This window comes from Aquarana catesbeiana, linkage group LG01 (genome assembly GCF_042186555.1).
Source record: "Aquarana catesbeiana isolate 2022-GZ linkage group LG01, ASM4218655v1, whole genome shotgun sequence".
In the NCBI taxonomy this organism is placed as follows: domain Eukaryota; kingdom Metazoa; phylum Chordata; class Amphibia; order Anura; family Ranidae; genus Aquarana; species Aquarana catesbeiana.
In genome coordinates, this window is record NC_133324.1 from 774,203,374 (window position 1) to 774,221,839 (window position 18,466).

Sequence of the window (18,466 nt, forward strand, 5' to 3'; positions counted from 1 at the left end):
TTAGCAAGTCCACTTGCCTCATTATGGATCTAGAACCTTCTACACTTTCAAATGTTCTAAATGTTTGTTATATACATTGCCTCGTTGTGAATCTTCTATTTGCTCTGACCTACTTACACCTCTTGCAGTCTTACTGTATGCCAATGTTAGCAATGTACTCCAAGATTGTATTGATGATTTGTTTTATGTTCCACTATCTGTGACATGCAAACTTTTCAATAAAAAATAAACTGAGAAAAAAAAAATCCTAAAATACAGCAGCTAATGGATGAGGTGTAGCATGAGTGATTTTGAGTAGGCCGATTGGGAAATAGAAGTATGGTGGAGTAGATATTGGGCTGGAGTGAAATCCGGAGTGTATGTTGTGATTTGTGAGGTAAGACGATGTACCTCCCTCCAATAGGGTTGGATTAGGGGGCATTCCCACCAAATATGCAATAGAGAACCATGAGCGGTGTTGCATCTCCAACATAAAGGAGGGATATTGGGGTGAAATTTATGTATTCTGTCAGGGGTCCTGTACCACCTGGAGAAGAGTTTGTATCCATTTTCTTGGGTGGAGACATTCAATGACCTTTTATGTATATGAGTAAAGATTTTGTCCCAGTTTTCTTGTGTGAGGTCTTTGGACAATTCTCTATTCCATTCTTTGCAGGACACATTGTCTTTGGTGGATAACTTGGCGAACAGTAAGGCATACATATCAGAGATTACATGTCTTCGGGGTTCGATCCCGTTGCATATGGTTTCAAAAGGTGTTTGGTCCCTGCATCATTGAGAGCGTGGAGTAGAGCTGAGTAGGAAGTGATGTATCTGAAGAAAGTTGAAAAAGGGGATATGTGCATCGGGGAGTCTAGTTGTGAGGGTTTGGTAGGGCATCATTTCCCATTTGTCAAAAAAGGGTTCTGCCTAATGGATTGTTTTGTGAACATGTCGTTGGTGTTAAGGTGAGCGACTCCTGGAGGAAAGTCTGAATTCCGGTCAAGCGGTGTCATTGGGCCTGGTGGTGAGGCAATTTTCAATTTGTTACATACAGTGTGAAAAATCTGAATTGTTGGGCCAATCAGGGGGTGGGACTTGCTTTCCCTTCTGAGCGTATCCACGGAAGATGTTGAATAGGAAAGGGGGAAAACGACTCTTCAATGTCTATCCAGGCTTTAGCCTTTTTGTGTAGGTGCCAATCTACAATTCTGGTCAGGTGGCATGACCAGTGATTTTTTTTATGTCTGGAAGGCCTATTCCTCCTTTCAGCTTAGGTGTCACCAGTTTCTCCCACCGTACCCGTGCATGTTTGTCAGCCTAAAGAAATTTTAGGCAGAGCTTTTTGTAAGTGGCGAAGAATGAGGGTGGCATTTTTATCGGAATCGTCTGTAGTAAATAGGGAAGTCTTGGGAGTCTTGTTTATTTTTAAAATTGCCGCCCTCCCAAACCATGAAAATGTACCCCTGTTCCAATCTTGAAGGTCTTTCTGTATTGTTTTCATAATGGGGATGAAGTTTCTGGGGTATAGATCTTCTAATTTAGCTGGTAACTGAATCCCTAGATAGGTGATTGCATGTGCATCCCACCCGAAAGGGAAGTTGGCTTGGCATAATGTCACCGTAGAGTCGGGTAGGGAGATATTTAGGGCTCTGGATTTGGCAAAATTTATTTGTAGGTTAGATAGAGATTTAAAGAGGGAAAAATCTTTTAAGAGGTTTGGAATTGTGGTAATGGGGTCTGTGAGGAATAAAAGGACGTCATCGACGTAAGCTGCCAGTTTTTCTATTGCGTGTTATTGATTCCTACTCCTTTAATATTCGGATTGGTCCTGAGTCTACGGAGTAAAGGTTCCATCGTGAGTATGAATATAAGTGGGGACAACGGGCATCCCTGACGGGTTCCATTCAACACAGAGAAGGCGTCCGACAGGTGACCATTGACTTTGATTCTCGCGGTTAGGGACGAGTAAAGAGCAAGGATATATTGAAGCATGCAATCACAAAACCCCAGTTTACATAAAACTTCTGTCATGTAGTCCCAGGCCACTCTGTCGAACGTCTTCTCCGCATCAAGGGACAGAAAAAAAATGGGGGTGTTGGAGGAGGATAGCCATTGATGTATGCTTATTGCCTTCAGGGTGTTAGCCCTGGCCTCACGACTGGGGAAAAATCCTACTTGGTCCAAGGAGACCAAGGATGGGAGTAAAGGGAGTATTCGATTCGCTATTACTTTCGCATAGAGCTTCATGTTGACATTTATGAGCGATATGGGTCTGTAATTGGGGACCAAGGTGGCGTCTTTGCCTGGCTTTGGTATCACTACAACGTGAGCCTCAAGGAGATCCTTACAGCTTTCAGGGAGTGTGGGTAGTGAGTTAAAAGTCTTCAGGAACCGCGGTATGAGTGTTTCTGTGAAGGTTTTATAATAGCTGGTAGTTAGGTCATCAGGACCGTGGCTTTTGCCCGGTTTCATTTGTTTAATGGCTTTGATGGTCTCTTCCCAAATTAGTGGTTTATCTAGTTCGGCAGCCTCATCGGCGGAGATGGGCTGGGGGCCAAATTGTGTCAAAAATTTGTCCATCATCTGTTTTCTGTTCCGGGTTGAGTCAGGTATTGGGTGGGTATGTAGGTTATACAGTTTGGAGTAAAACTATTCGAATTGGTGTGCTATACCAGTCAATGTCTCTACTTTGTTCCCCGAGGGGTCCGAAATAGAGTGGATGGTCAAGTTTGCTTTTTTGTTTTGGAGGGCTCTGGCAAGCAATTTGCCAGATTTGTTGCCAAACTCATAGAAAATGCATTGTGATAGGGCATATTTGCGCCTAGTCGATTTCCCCAATTCCTCTAGGAGGTCTTCCCTGGCTTTGAGCAGCTCTTGAAAGGTTTGTTCAGCTAAAGATGCTTTTTTTCTAGAGAATGAATGCTTACCGAGAGTTCTGCAATACGTGCTTGTCTGGCTTTTCACTGTTTTGCGGCAATGGATATAAGTTCACCCCTGATGACACATTTATGTGCAGCCCAGAGGGTCATTTGGTTGGTATCGGGAGACTCATTCTCTTGAAAGTAATACGACAAGTGTTTATTTCCTTTATTTGTTCAGGGTTATTAAGGAGAGAGTTGACTAGTCACCAACTTGTAGGTCTGGAGGGCATTGTCGGGAAAGAAATGGTGATGGATATTGGATGGTGGTCCAATAGGATCATTGGTTCTATGGTTGCAGTCAGGAGGGAGTCTAAGTCGGATTGGGTCAAGAAGAAGTAGTCTATCCTCGTGTATTTATGATGGGGAGGAGAGTAGAAGGTGAAGTCCTTGGTGTTGGAGTGTAGTGTGCACCAGGTGTCATGCAAGGTTAAGTTGGTGAGTTGAGTTTTAATTGCGCGGAGTGCTCTATAGGTTATAGCGGAGGATCCTGATGAGGAGTCCATAGAGGGTGTGAGGGCCAAATTGAAATCACCCCCCACAACCAGCAGACCCCTGTGGAATGCGGTGAGGTTTTGTAGGGTTTTACGAAAGAAGGGGACCTGTTGCTTGTTGGAGGCATAAAGGTTAGCTAAGGTGATAGGTTTGTTGTATAACTTGGCTTTCAGGAAGATGTAGCGGGAGTTAGTGTCTATTTCTGTGTCTTGAATCTGGATGGGACAATGTTTTGAGATTAGAATGGATACCCCCTTAGATTTGGAATAATTATTGGTGGCATGAAATACTGTTTGATATAAGGAGCTGTGTAGTTTGGGGATACTGTCCGTTCTGAAATGCGTTTCCTGAAGGAAGACCACATCAGCCTTGGCCTTTTGTAGGAGGAGAAGCAACTGTGATCTCTTTTTGGGAGTGTTGAGTCCCTTAACATTTAAAGAATATAGCTTCACCTAGGGGTGGGAGTGTCCGGTTCCTGAAGGTTACATAATATACTAGGGTTTTCACACTCTGTGTGTGAAATCAGTACTGGTGATGTAATGAGGGATGGGGCGTAGTTAGGGATGGGGATACTGGAGGGGGAGAAGGGGTATGAGAAGGAAAAACCCTACTCCTGGGCCGTAAACCGATAGAAAAAGGGATGGTCCCCTTGCCCTAAAACAGAGGTTTTGGTGGGGTACAGAGAGAAGGTAGAGAGAGCCTCTCCAGGAGAGGCAGTCCCTAGTCCAATCTGCTGTTCAGGGGTTGAGGAAGACTGCACGGGAAAGATGTGTCCAGTTAATATCTTAGTCCGCCGTTGTTACTGCCTTCGGCGGGTGAGCTTACGTGCGTGGGTAGCCTGTTGCAGGGATATCTTTTTAGCGTCACCTGCGTTCTTGTTATGAGAGACAAGTGCTTAAATTAGCTGGCCGTGAGACCCGCACTTATCTGGGTAGAGGTGACGTTACTCAGGGGGAGTGTACTTGAAGTGTCCTTCTTTCAGCCGTGCGGAGCTACATAGTAAAATGGGATGTTCAAGAGTAGGGATGAGCTTCGTGTTCGAGTCGAACCCATGTTCAACTCGAACATCGGCTGTTCGATTGTTCGCCGAATTGCGAACGATATGGGCCGTTCGCGCCAAATTCGTGTGGCGCGTCACGGCCCATAATTCACTGCGGCATTGCAGTGCATTGCTTGCTGATGATTGGCCAAGCATGCACTATGACCCGCATGCTTGGCCAATCACAGCGCCGCCTTAACAGAGAGCCATAATTGGCCAAAGCCAAGGAGGCTTTGGCCAATTATGGCTCAGGGGATTTAGTACACGCCCCACACTATATAAGGCCGCCTGCACGGCGGCCCTGTGCAGTGTGTTCCGGTGTGCTTAGAGAGAGAGAGAGACAGTGTCATTTCATTTGAGTTAGCTAGATTAGGCAGGACAGTCAGTCAGTTAGCTGCACTTAAAGTGTATTGTGTATATATATGCATCCCAGGTGTTGCATATATATATATATACACTGTATTCAGTTTAGCTAGATCCGTTCCTGTTATCTTCTAGACTATTTACATTTAGTGCAGTGCGTCCTGCTCACAGTGTTCAGCTAGATCCGTTCCTGTTATATTCCTACTGACAGGCAGGCTTGTCTTGTTACAGTATTTTGAAGAAAATTACTGGTGTTCTTTTGATCCTATTAGTACCACAGTCAGGCAGCTAGACTATTTACATTTAGTGCAGTGCGTCCTGCTCACAGTGTTCAGCTAGATCCGTTCCTGTTATCTTCTTACTGACAGGCAGGCTTGTCTTGTTACAGTATTTTAAAGAAAATTACTGGTGTTCTTTTGATCCTATTAGTACCACAGTCAGGCAGCTAGACTATTTACAGTTAGTGCAGTGCGTCCTGCCCACAGTGTTCTGCTAAACCTACAAGTAAGTGGGGTGCGTCCTGCTCACAGTGTTCAGCTAAACCTACAAGTTAGTGGGGTGCGTCCACCTCACAGTGTTCAGCTAAACCTACAAGCTAGTGGGGTGCGTCCTGCTCACAGTGTTCAGCTAGATCCGTTTCTGTTATCTTCTTACTAACAGGCAGGCTTGTCTTGTTACAGTAAATACAGCTACCTGAAGAAAATTGCTGGTGTTCTTTTGATCCTATTAGTACCACAGTCAGGAAGCTAGACTATTTACAGTTAGTGCAGTGCGTCCTGCTCACAGTGTTCTGCTAAACCTACAAGTTAGTGGGGTGCGTCCTGCTCACAGTGTTCAGCTAAACCTACAAGTTAGTGGGGTGCGTCCACCTCACAGTGTTCAGCTAAACCTACAAGCTAGTGGGGTGCGTCCTGCTCACAGTGTTCAGCTAGATCCGTTTCTGTTATCTTCTTACTGACAGGCAGGCTTGTCTTGTTACAATAAATACAGCTACCTGAAGAAAATTGCTGGTGTTCTTTTGATCCTATTAGTACCACAGTCAGGCAGCTAGACTATTTACAGTTAGTGCAGTGCGTCCTGCTCACAGTGTTCTGCTAAACCTACAAGTTAGTGGGGTGCGTCCTGCTCACAGTGTTCAGCTAAACCTACAAGTTAGTGGGGTGCGTCCACCTCACAGTGTTCAGCTAAACCTACAAGCTAGTGGGGTGCGTCCACCTCACAGTGTTCAGCTAAACCTACAAGCTAGTGGGGTGCGTCCTGCTCACAGTGTTCCGCTAGATCCGTTCCTGTTATCTTCTTACTGACAGGCAGGCTTGTCTTGTTACAGTATTTTAAAGAAAATTGCTGGTGTTCTTTTGATCCTATTAGTACCACAGTCAGGCAGCTAGACTATTTACAGTTAGTGCAGTGCGTCCTGCTCACAGTGTTCTGCTAAACCTACAAGTTAGTGGGGTGCGCCCTGCTCACAGTGTTCAGCTAAACCTACAAGTTAGTGGGGTGCGTCCACCTCACAGTGTTCAGCTAAAGCTACCTGTAGAAGGTTGGTGGTGTTCTCATACTACAGGCAGGCAGTTGATTTTGCTAGCTGCAGTATCAGTACATATATATATATATATATATATATATACATATATATATATATATATATATCCCAGCTTAGTGCAGCTACAGGCCATTAGTATGTCTGGAAGGCCAAGAAAGAGAGGCAGACAGTCACAAGCCAATAAGAGAGGGCAAGCAGGCTCTGTGTCTAGTGCTGGTCGTGGAGACGGTGCATCCTCATCAGCACGTGGCCATGGGACACGCTTGGCCTTTTTTTCGGCAGCTGGCCATGTTGAGCCGCAACATGCGGAAGACTTGGCCGAGTGGATGACCAAGCCGTCCTCATCCTCCTCATCCTCTCTCACCCATGCCCAGGGTACTTTGTCTGGCAAAGCAGCGGCCTCTTCCCTTGGCTCAATGTCATCAGTGACTCCTTCCCTGGCCCCACCATTTCCTCCTGAGGAGTCCCTCGAACTGTTTGACCACAGTGTTGGGTACATGCTCCAGGAGGATGCCCAGCGTTTGGAAGGCTCTGATGATGATACTGAGCTCGATGAAGGCAGTAACACGAGCACGGACAGAGGGGGTGCCCAAGAAGGACAGCAATCTGGCAGTCATGCTCCCCCTGCTGCAGCATACTGCCAGGTTTGCTCCAGTGATGAGGAGGGAGGGGATGATGAGGTCACTGACTCAACGTGGGTGCCTGATAGGAGAGAGGAGGAGGAGGAGGAGGAGGAGGCGGCACATCACCAACGAGGCAGGATGCCCTCCAGGGGCCAGCCTAAGGGCAGCACATTGACTGCATCACACCCCAAAGCTCCGCATGTGCAGGGCGCTGCAGTCTCTGCGCGTTATTCAAAAAGTTCTTTGGTGTGGGCCTTTTTTGAGACGAGTGCATCAGATCGCACCGCTGCTATTTGCAACATATGTCTCAAGCGTATCTCGCGTGGCCAAAACATCTCCCGCTTGGGTACCACATGCTTGACCAGACATATGTTGACCTGCCATGCAGTTCGTTGGCAAGCGTATCTAAAAGACCCACACCAAAGAACAAAGAGGACCTCTGCTTGCTCCTCATCAGCTGAGATTTCCAACCCCACTAGACCTTCAGTCCTCTCTGAGACCTGCACTGAGAGGAATGAAGGTGTAGAATTAGGTGTGTCACAGCCACGTACTTGTGGGCAATCTGATTTTGGTACACCGACTTCAGATTGTACCAGGCAAATTTCCCTGCCCCAGCTGCTGCACCGCCGAAAGAAGTTTGCTCCCAGCCATCCACATGCCCAACGGTTGAATGCTAGCTTGGCAAAATTGCTAGCACTTCAACTGCTGCCTTTTCAGTTGGTAGACACTGCCCCCTTCCGTGAGTTTGTGGAATGTGCGGTTCCTCAGTGGCAGGTACCCAAACGCCACTTTTTCTCATGGAAGGCGATTCCGGCTCTCTACCAGCATGTGGAAGGCAATGTCCATGCCTCGCTGGACAGGGCGGTCAGCGGTAAGGTGCATATTACCGCTGACTCATGGTCCAGCAGGCATGGACAGGGACGTTACCTAAGTTTCACGGCGCATTGGGTGACTCTGCTGGCAGCTGGGAAGGATGCAGGACAAGGTGCAGTAGTGTTGGAGGTTGTTCCGCCACCACGCCTCCAAAATGCTAATGATTGTGACACACCTCTCTCCTCCACCCCCTCCTCTTCTTCTTCCTCCATGGCCTCTTCCTCGGAACCAGCGGTGCTCCGTAGTCGTTCAAGGGGCTACGCAAGTACGCAGGCCAAAAGATGCCATGCGGTGACTTGAGCTGGTGTGCTTGGGGGACAGGAGCCACACTGGGGCAGAGGTTCTGTCAGCTCTGCAGGGGCAGGTTCAGAGGTGGTTGATGCCATGCCAACTTAAGGCAGGAATGGTGGTTTGCGACAATGGCACCAACCTCCTCTCTGCCCTCCGACAGGGACAAATGACCCATGTGCCCTGTTTGGCTCACGTCCTTAACTTGGTGGTGCAGCGGTTCTTGGGCAGGTACCCGGGCTTACAGGATGTCCTGAGGCAGGCCAGGAAAGTCTGTGTGCATTTCCGCCGGTCATATAATGCCAGTGCTCGGCTGACGGACCTCCAAAAGGAGTTTAACCTGCCCAAGAACCGCCTAATCTGTGACATGCCCACCAGGTGGAACTCAACGTTGGCCATGCTGCAGCGGCTGCACACGCAGCAGAGGGCCATCAATGAGTACCTGTGCGACTATGGCACCAGGACAGGGTCAGGGGAGCTTGGTTTTTTTTCCCCACGCCAGTGGGCCATGATCAGGGATGCATGCACTGTCCTGTCACCATTTGAGGAGGCCACGAGGATGGTGAGCAGTGACAGTGCATGCATCAGTGACACTGTCCCCCTTGTCCACCTGTTGGAGCACACGCTGCGTGGAATAATGGACAGGGCACTTGAGGCAGAACAGAGGCAGGAAGAGGAGGACTTTCTTAGCTCTCAAGGCCCCCTTTATCCAGACAGTGTTCCTGCGTGCCCGTCGATCACACAGGAAGAGGACGAGGAGGAAGAGGAGGAGGAGGAGGAGGAAGATTGTGTCAGTATGGAGGTGGAGCCTGGCACTCAACATCAGCAGCAGTCTTTAAGGGATCAGTCCCAAGAAACACATGGACTTGTACGTGGCTGGGAGGAGGTGGCTGCGGACCATGTCGTCCTTAGTGACCCAGAGGACTCCGGACCGAATGCCTCAGCAAACCTACGCTGCATGGCCTCCCTGATCCTGCAAAGCCTGCGGAAGGATCCTCGTATTCGTGGTATCAAGGAGAAGGAACAATACTGGCTGGCAACCCTCCTTGATCCACGTTACAAGGGTAAGGTTGCGGACCTTATCTTGCCATCGCAGAGGGAGCAGAGGATGAAACATCTTCGGGAGGCCTTGCAAAAAGGTCTGTGCAACGCGTTCCCAGAGACTGGGAGGTTACAAACTCCTGTTTCTGGACAACGTGTTGCTGAGGCTTCGGTCAGTCAAAGAAGGAGCGGTGGAGAAGGTGGCCGTCTGACCGATGCGTTCAGACAATTTTTTGGTCCGCAGCCCCAAGGTATGATCGGTTCCAGCAACCATCGCCAGCGTCTGTTTTACATGGTGCAGGAATATCTAGGGGCAAGATCAGACTTGGACACCTTTCCCACTGAAAATCCTCTGGGTTACTGGGTCTTGAGGATGGATCACTGGCCAGAGCTTGCACAGTATGCAATTGAGCTACTGGCCTGTCCTGCATCCAGCGTTCTTTCGGAACGCACATTCAGTGCTGCTGGAGGCATGGTAACCGATCACAGGGTGCGTCTGTCCACTGACTCGGTCGATCGACTGACCTTCATAAAAATGAATCAGTCTTGGATCACCACCAGCTACCAAGCACCTGATGCTGATGTAACCGAATAATTTTTTTTGAAATCTCAGATCCCTTCAAAGACTGCCTATGCTGATGCTGAGTGACTATCCCTGAGTAATTATCCTCTTCCTCCTCAATCATCACGCTGATAGCTTGTAAGAACATTTTTGGTTCTGGGTGCCACCACCAGTGCCTAAGGCACAATTTTTCAGCCCCTGTTTAACAGGGGCGTGTAATTACGATTTTTGATGTAATACTTTGCAGCAGGGCTCGTTCCTGCATTCCAACTAGAGTGTCTGTGAGGGGTTGCAGTGTTGTGGCACCAGCACCAGTGCCTAAGGCCCAATTTTTCAGCCCTTGTTTAACAGGGGCGTGTAATTACAATTTTTGATGCAATACTTTGCAGCAGGGCTCGTTCCTGCATTCCAACTAGAGTGTCTGTGAGGGGTTGCAGTGTTGTGGCACCAGCACCAGTGCCTAAGGCCTAATTTTTCAGCTCCTGTTCAACAGGGGCATGTAATTACAATTCTTGATCTAATATTTCACAGCAGAGCCCTGTGAGGGCTTACAGTGTTGTGGCCACAGCAACACCTAAGGCCCAAATTTCTGCTGAGTATATAGGGCAGGACCCTACTTTCAAACAACTAACTTACAAACAACTCCTACTTGCAAACGGAAGGAGACAACAGGAAGTGAAATCTACCCCTAGGAAGGGAAATTCTCTCCTGTAAGAGTTAATATGGGAAAAACATTTCTCCTTTCCACTGATGCTTTCCAATCCATTGGGACAAAAAGTGAGGTGAAATCTTCTGAAGAGGAGGAAAGACAGCAAAACAAATGTCACAGGGGTGATAACCCTTTCCTATGTTTTCCAAAAAGCTTAAAAAAGATTTTTTGGCTGGAGCTAAACACGTTAAAAATGTACCCGTTCAAAATTACAAAGAGATTCTACTTAACAACAAACCTACAGCCTGTATACTGCTGTTCAGAGTATATAGGGCCTGGTGGCCCCACACCTTTCCTTATTTTAATTTGGGTGCGGGGTTCCCCTTAATATCCATACAAGACCCAAAGGGCCTGGTAATGGACTGGGGGGTACCCATGCCGTTTGTCTCACTGATTTTCATCCATATTGCCAGGACCCGACATTACATTAAACCCGCAAGCAGTTTTAAATGAGATTTTTTCCTTTAAAAATGACATTTGGTGCAGGGACTGTTCTAAACACGGGAAACACGCGTCACTTTACAGGCATACTATAGACACCCCTCAGGTACGATATTTAAAGGAATATTTCACTTTTTTTTTTTTTTTACTTTAAACATCATTAAAATCACTGCTCCCGAAAAAACGGACGTTTTTAAAAGTTTTTTTTGCATTGATACATGTCCCCTGGGGTAGGACCCGGGTCCCCAAACCCTTTTTAGGACAATACCATGCAAATTAGCCTTTAAAATGAGCACTTTTGATTTCGAACGTTCGAGTCCCATAGATGTCAATGGGGTTCTAACGTTCGTGCGAACTTTCGGTCCGTTCGCAGGTTCTGGTGCGAACCGAACCGGGGGGTGTTCGGCTCATCCCTATTCAAGAGTGGGAAGTACCTATTCTGTCTAGCTAGGCATCATGGTAACTGAAACAACAACTGTTGGACCATAACAAACTGTGTGATTGCTAATAAAAGCGACACTGAATCTCAGAGTCGGACCATGGCTATGCGTTGTCATAAAAAGAATAAAAAAAAAAAAAAGGGGGTTAAGAGAGAAAAGTTTTCTTTACAAATCCCCAAGGGCGTTTACACAGAAGACTGGTATAATTCTGTAAGTTCCTAACTGGTAGCCAAGGCATCAGGTTACCTGTGATGATTAAGAATAAGCCTGCTGTCGTAGTGTGTGTCGCTGGGTTTTTTTTTTCTCCGTTCCCTTTGTTTTTTTCCCCAGCCAGGGAGGAATAGGCAGTGCTATCCTCCACTGACGACAAGGGTTTTCCCCTATCCACCGTGTGGGGCCCTTGATAACAGGTAGTCATTAAATTGCAATCAACAGAAGCATTCAAAAGACCTGTTAGATGATTCTCGGCAGGACACCCAAATGGGCCTGTCAGAACCCCCGATATCTGCAATAATACCCCTGGGTATGTACCCTTGTTTGGGGAGTGGGGTGTTGAGGGGGGCCAGGTAAGGACTGGCGTGCAAGTAGAGGTGATGAATTGGTTAACAGGGGGAGTCCCTTTGAGGAGAAAGGATTCAGGGAATGGAATATTTGGGTTGAATGGTAGGATAGAGGTTCTGGTAAGCCCATCAGTGCGAACCCACCCATCCCAAAACTTTCCACTCAAAAAGCATGCAATTTGGCCTGCGATAGTCAAGTCGCAGACCATTTACAATGAAATGCTGTAAATACCGTTAGATACCGGTAGATGCTTTGCGACTCCAAATGTGCAAACCTGTGGACAAGGAGAAATGAACCTGCAGAAAAAAAACAAAAAACGGTGATGCCCAAATAACAGAACAAGTGCGTCTCTCGGATGTTAAGTCAGTATGATAGCACTGTTGTGGGTTTGTCCGACAATGGAGAGTGTTAGGATGTGCAGAGAGTCTCCAGATAGATGTGACAGCTGTACCTTGGAGAGTCTGTGAGGGAATCTAGCCCGTCCATAAGCGGGGGCCCATCAGAGGTCGTGGTAATAGTGATGGTGATCAAATGTGTGAGAGCGATTTTAGCAAAAACAACAGGTAAAACACAACTGTTATTTCTGGGGAGAACAAAAAATAATAACAAAGAACGGTACTTAGCCATGGCCTGGGTGTCCCTTTATTCAGATCGCCGGGGATTGGCCTCGGTTTGGTCCAAAATCACGTCTGGCCCTCCGTGGGCGTGGAGATTCATTTGGACTGGTACCATGCTGGGAGCTTCTGGCGGATGCCTGGGACCTGTTGCCTGATGCTGATCTGTGCCTGTGGTATCTGGTTTCCTGGGCATCCATTGGCTCTTCACGGCGTTGCTCTCTTCTGCGTACTAATTTGGTACATCTATCACAGGGATGCCCAGGGTGTCACAAAAGTACTGCAATTCCTGGGGTATACTCAGCAGGGCTGTGTGACCTTGATGGGTAGCTGATAAGCCGAAAGTAAATTTCCATCTATAATGTATACCTTTGGAGCGCAGAGTATCCAGCAGCGGCTTCAGGTCTATCCTGTGTTGGAGAGTGATACCAGAGAGATCCAGATAAATATGGATAGCCCCCATGTGATAGTTGAATCCTGCTCCTTGCCTTATGGAGTATGTCTTCCTTCAACTTGTAGTCCACCAAGCAGCATACCACATCTCTGGGGGGGTCAGTATCCCTTCCTTTGGGTCTGAGAGTACGGTGGATGCGTTCCATTTCCACATTAGTGTGTGCCGGTCTGTCCAGTAGGTTATTAAATAGGCCCGTTATGGTGGTCGTCAGCTGCTCAGGTTCAACTGACTCTGGCAGACCTCTTATGCGCAAGTTATGACGTCTGCCTCTATTGTCTAAATCCCCTACGTGGCGTTGGAGGTCTCTCAGTTGTAGGGTGTGCGTGTCTATCTTTTAGGTCATTCAGTGGAGGACCGTGTCATTCAGGGCTGAGGTCTTCTCTACCTCCTGCACCCTGTCAGCAATGGCGCGGATGTCCAGGTGCAGGTCAGCAATGGCCACTGACAGGATGTCTTTTATGTCTGTTGCTATCGCTCTGAGATCATACAGGCTGGGATGTTGTTGGAGGTGCACTGTGTGATCTTCCTGCTCTGAGGTGGGGAGGACAGATGGCACTCCTAGTGGTGATGGAGCCGAGGCTTGTGATGGACCCTGGCGGGAAGCCACCATGTTACTTCTCTGGGTCTGGAATTGTTCGGGGATATGTTGGCTTAAACTGCTCAGTTGTCTGTGCGGCGAGAGGGAGCGTGAGGCGGAGGAATTCCACGATGCTGTCCCCATACTTGTGTGGCTGGAAGTGTAGTGAGAGGCTGACCTGAAGTGGAGAGGCAGTATAGCGGCGGGAGCTCGTCTCTCAGGCGTCCATCTTCCCGTAAGGTCAAGCCACGCCCCCCCAGCTGCTGTATTTTATATTCATTCAATACCTTTTATAATTATTTTATTTTTGATGAGATCATATAGCGCGGCGTAGTATTTACTCAAAATATAATGTGACATAGTATAATGTGACATGATGGGTTTGCTTAGATAAAGAGCTAATGACTATGATTGGTTGATTGTATGTTAAAAAGGAAATGTGTCATTTAAATACGTACCCCTTATTGGTAGACGATGGTCGGTAACAAAATCTCGCAGATTAGGTATGAGATCTCCCTAAAGGCACTTGTCTATATTGTCTACATCATCAGGGACTGGGCCAGTGCCTTCAGGGAAACCAGGACACAGGAAAGGTAAATTAATCAAAAACAACAAAATAGAATAAAAAAACACACAAGCAGTGATGCATGCTAATGTGAATTTTAGTAATATAGGGTAAAGGTCTGCATTAAGGCATTTATCACATGTTACATACAGTGAGAACTACTGTATAGTTCAATGGTTTCTCAGCTTATCAAAAGTCTAAAACCTAAGCAGACGATATGCTTACAGTGAATAATTAATGGTTACAAACAACCTGGAACACATTATAATCCAGGTGTATCGTCCTGTAATTGATATTCTAAGTAAGAATGCTGTTTGCACTGTTTGATTTACAATATTTGAAAGGTAAAATATTTTTAGGTGTACACTCTTTGTATAATGTTATTATGAACAATAGGTTCATATTTCTAAACATTCACCTGCAAATAATTATAAAGTAGATTTGCCCTAGGAATATTCAATTTATTTATAGTATGCAAAATGTACATTTTGCAAAGTAAAGTACAGAAAATAGTAAAAGTTCAGCACTTTTTGAAACTTTTTTTTTATAAGATCTGCCATAATCCCAACTTTACCATCCAGGGACAATAGACCAGCGGTAACGTGGCAGCAAGCTAAAATTAAATCTCTGCCAAATAGATGCTGACCAGGTAGCTTGGCACCCCACGTTTATCGCGGTGGGCTTATGTGCCACACTCCTGTTCCCCTCTGGGTGTAAATAATTGGTCACTTCCTCAAGGGATTTTATGATACATTATTCCCCCTAACCATAACCATAATCATAGTAGTGATGTAGGAAGGAACATCATTGCAGTCTAGGAAAAATGAAGAGTTATGCTGCGTACACACGGGCAGACTTTTCGACCGGACTTGTCTGACTTTCCAATGGAATTTCGATGGACTTTTGACGGACTCCCAATGGACTTTTGAACGAACGGACTTGCCTACACACGATCACACCAAAGTCCAACGGATTTGTACGAGATGACATACGACCGGACTAAAATAAGGAAGTAGCCAATAGCTGCCCTAGCGTGGCTTTTCGTCCATCGGACTAGCATACAGACGAGTGGATTTTTCGACTGGACTCGAGTCCGTTGGACAAATTTGAAACATGTTCCAAATCTAAAGTCCGTCAGATTTTTGACCGAAAAAGTCCGCTGCAGGTCCAATGGAGCCCATACACGGTCGGATTGTCCGCCAGACTCGGTCCGTTGGACCAGTCTGGTCGAAAAGTCCACCTGGGTGTACACGGTATTAGAAGTTGTTGATACCTGTTGTAAATGCACATACAATTACACATTGGCTGCAGTACACATAGAAAACACATATAGATGCTACTTACAAGTAGAATGCATTTGCCAACCAGACCAAAAGCCAATGTGTACAGAAATCAGAGCAGACCTGATTACTTATCCTGCATTGCAGCCTGGCTATTGGTGACATATAGCAAACACACCATCCTCCAACTTGAAATCAGACTTGTTACACTACAGGATGGGCTAGAGAGGGGTGAGAGGGATGGGTGGAAAAAAGTTAGCTTTATTCCAGAAATATAGTTTTATGCATTAAGGTGAAAAATCTCCTGTGATGCAGAAGCCCCCCAGAGCCCCCTTTTACTTACCTGAACCCAGTCTTTCCAGAGACGGGGACCAGCAAACCAGCTCCAGCTGGTGTCTTGGGTCCTGATTGGATAGATTGGTAGCAGCGCAGCCATTGGCTCCAGATGCTGTCAATCAAATCTAATGACACGGGAGCATCTTTGCTATCTTTGTCAATGGATGCAGCAGCAGGACACGGGAGTGTGCCCACACAAGTGCCCCGAGGGAGAGCGTCTCTCCAAAGGGGCACTCGAGAAGAGGAGGAGCTACTCTGCAAAACCCTTGCACAGAGGAGGTAAGTATGACATGTTTGTTTTGTTGTGTTTTTTTAAAACGAGCCTTTACATATCCTTTAAGTTGGGTTTGTGCACTTGGCTCTCTCTCCTATGCACCTGCTCGGTGTTTAGAATAGAAATCAGAAGACAAAAATATTCTCAAATTTTGCAGTGAAGTCCTTTCTATCATTAGCTCAGCTCCACTCTGCCAGCAGTAAGTTGACAGCTTGCCAGTCTTCTAATCTCTATTGTAAACACAGAGGGGGGAAAGAGCCAAGTGTTGAAACCCAATTTGAACAACTTCACAGCTCCACAGTTCCTGCTGCTACAGAAGTCAGTGAGGCATTTTTTTAAAACTTATTTACTGCTTGTTAAGAATTTGTAAATATTTGAATTCCATAGTTTTTTTATACGATTCTGCTTTAAACCCCACCCACTTTAAAGAATACGAATAATAAAAAATGTTAAAATAATAGGGAAAGGTAATTAAATATATTTAGCTAAATAAAATGCAGGAGGTATTTTAGTTTCTGAAGATAGAGGTGAAGATTTTTTTTTAACATAAGGGGCATTTTCAATATCTAACACTAAGGGTTCGTTCACACGAGCTTTGATCTTTGAAGAGCAATCATTGTAGCCACAGCATGAGTACACCCATGGCCGCTGCCTGTGCAGCTAAAGGGGGAGTGGTTCAGGGCAGAAGAACTGTGGCTCAACTGCAGGTTTTTACCACCCTTCAACAGCTAGTGTGAAGGAACCCTAAATGTTTTTGTTTTTTATTTGTGTGTAGTAAGTTGTATTTTTGTTTTAATGGATTTTGTGTTCTTACTGCAATAGGGACTATAGTCACAAAAATAACCAGGCCCCTGTACTATACCATGACAGTGAAGTGCAGGGAGCAGCAAAGGGGAGGAAACAGTAAGGGGGAAAAGGGATTGCTATGGCTAGACATGCACATGATTCTGCTTAAAACAAGAGCTTCACTGCAACTGGTGTACCTCTTTAACAATGCCTGAGGACTGTAGATGGGTGCTGTGGTCGAAAATTTCAGCTATATATTCTGATGAATGGTTCTCTTTAAAGTGATTGTAAATGATCACCTTGTAAAACAACCCATTCAGTTTAAAATAGAAATTAAATGCAAAAAATGTTTGTATAGAGTCCCCTTTTTTTCCCTTTTTTAGAAGTGATCACATTCCCTCCTTTCTCAGCTGCATAAGAGCTGGGGAGGAGAAGCAGCAGCACACTGAGCTTCCCAGTGAATGGCTGGGCAGTGGGAGCGTGTCAGGACAAGTCTGATCATTGGAGGAGAGCAGGCTGCGTTCCCAGCACAGCTAGAGAACTGACCACGATGTTCTCCTGCTTAGTGCGGTCAGTTTTTAATAAGAAAGCAGAGGGACTCGTAGGAACACCAGGTATTTCACACAAAGGAAACAATACAAAGAGAACAGGAGACTTTTTGATACAAGTACAGCAGCCACATATCAGGAATATGAAGTATTGGGGTAACAAATGCTTTAAGTCTCACCTTTTTTAATAAATTGCTCTTCACTAGGGATGAGCTTCGAGTTCGAGTCGAACTCATGTTCGACTCGAACATTGGCTGTTCGCAAGTTCGCCGAACAGCGAACAATTTGGGGTGTTCGCTGCAAATTCGAATGCCGCGGAACACCCTTTAAAAGTCTATGGGAGAAATCAAAAGTGCTAATTTTAAAGGCTAATATGCAAGTTATTGTCATAAAAAGTGTTTGGGGACCCAGGTCCTGCCCCAGGGGACATGGATCAATGCAAAAAAAAGTTTTAAAAACTGCCGTTTTTTCAGGAGCAGTGATTTTAATAATGCTTAAAGTCAAACAATAAAAGTGTAATATCCCTTTAAATTTCGTACCTGGGGGGTGTCTATAGTATGCCTGTAAAGGGGCGCATGTTTTCTGTGTTTAGAACAGTCTGACAGCAAAATTACATTTTGAAGGAAAAAACTCATTTAAAACTACCCGCGGCTATTGCATTGCCGACAATACACATAGAAGTTCATTGATAAAAACTCCATGGGAATTCCCCAAAGGGGAACCCCGAACCAAAATTTAAAAAAAAAATGACGTGGGAGTCCCCCTAAATTCCATACCAGGCCCTTCAGGTCTGGTATGGATATTAAGGGGAACCCCGGCCAAAATTAAAAAAAAAAAATGACGTGGGGTTCCCCCTAAATTCCATACCAGGCCCTTCAGGTCTGGTATGGATATTAAGGGGAACCCCGGCCAAAATTTTAAAAAAAAATGACGTGGGGTTCCCCCTAAATTCCATACCAGACCCTTCAGGTCTGGTATGGATTTTAAGGGGAACCCCGCGCCAAAAAAAAAAAAAAAACGGCGTGGGGTCCCCCCAAAAATCCATACCAGACCCTTATCCGAGCACGCAACCTGGCAGGCCGCAGGAAAAGAGGGGGGATGAGAGTGCGCCCCCCCCTCCTGAACCGTACCAGGCCACATGCCCTCAACATTGG

General features: G+C 46.2%; 1 protein-coding gene across 1 annotated transcript in view; it reads left to right on the forward strand.

The window, feature by feature from the left end:
• GALNTL6 (polypeptide N-acetylgalactosaminyltransferase like 6) overlaps positions 1–18,466 on the forward strand; it is a 2,428,129-nt gene that overhangs the window by 2,152,211 nt on the left and 257,452 nt on the right. The gene's annotated exons all lie outside the window — the stretch shown is intronic.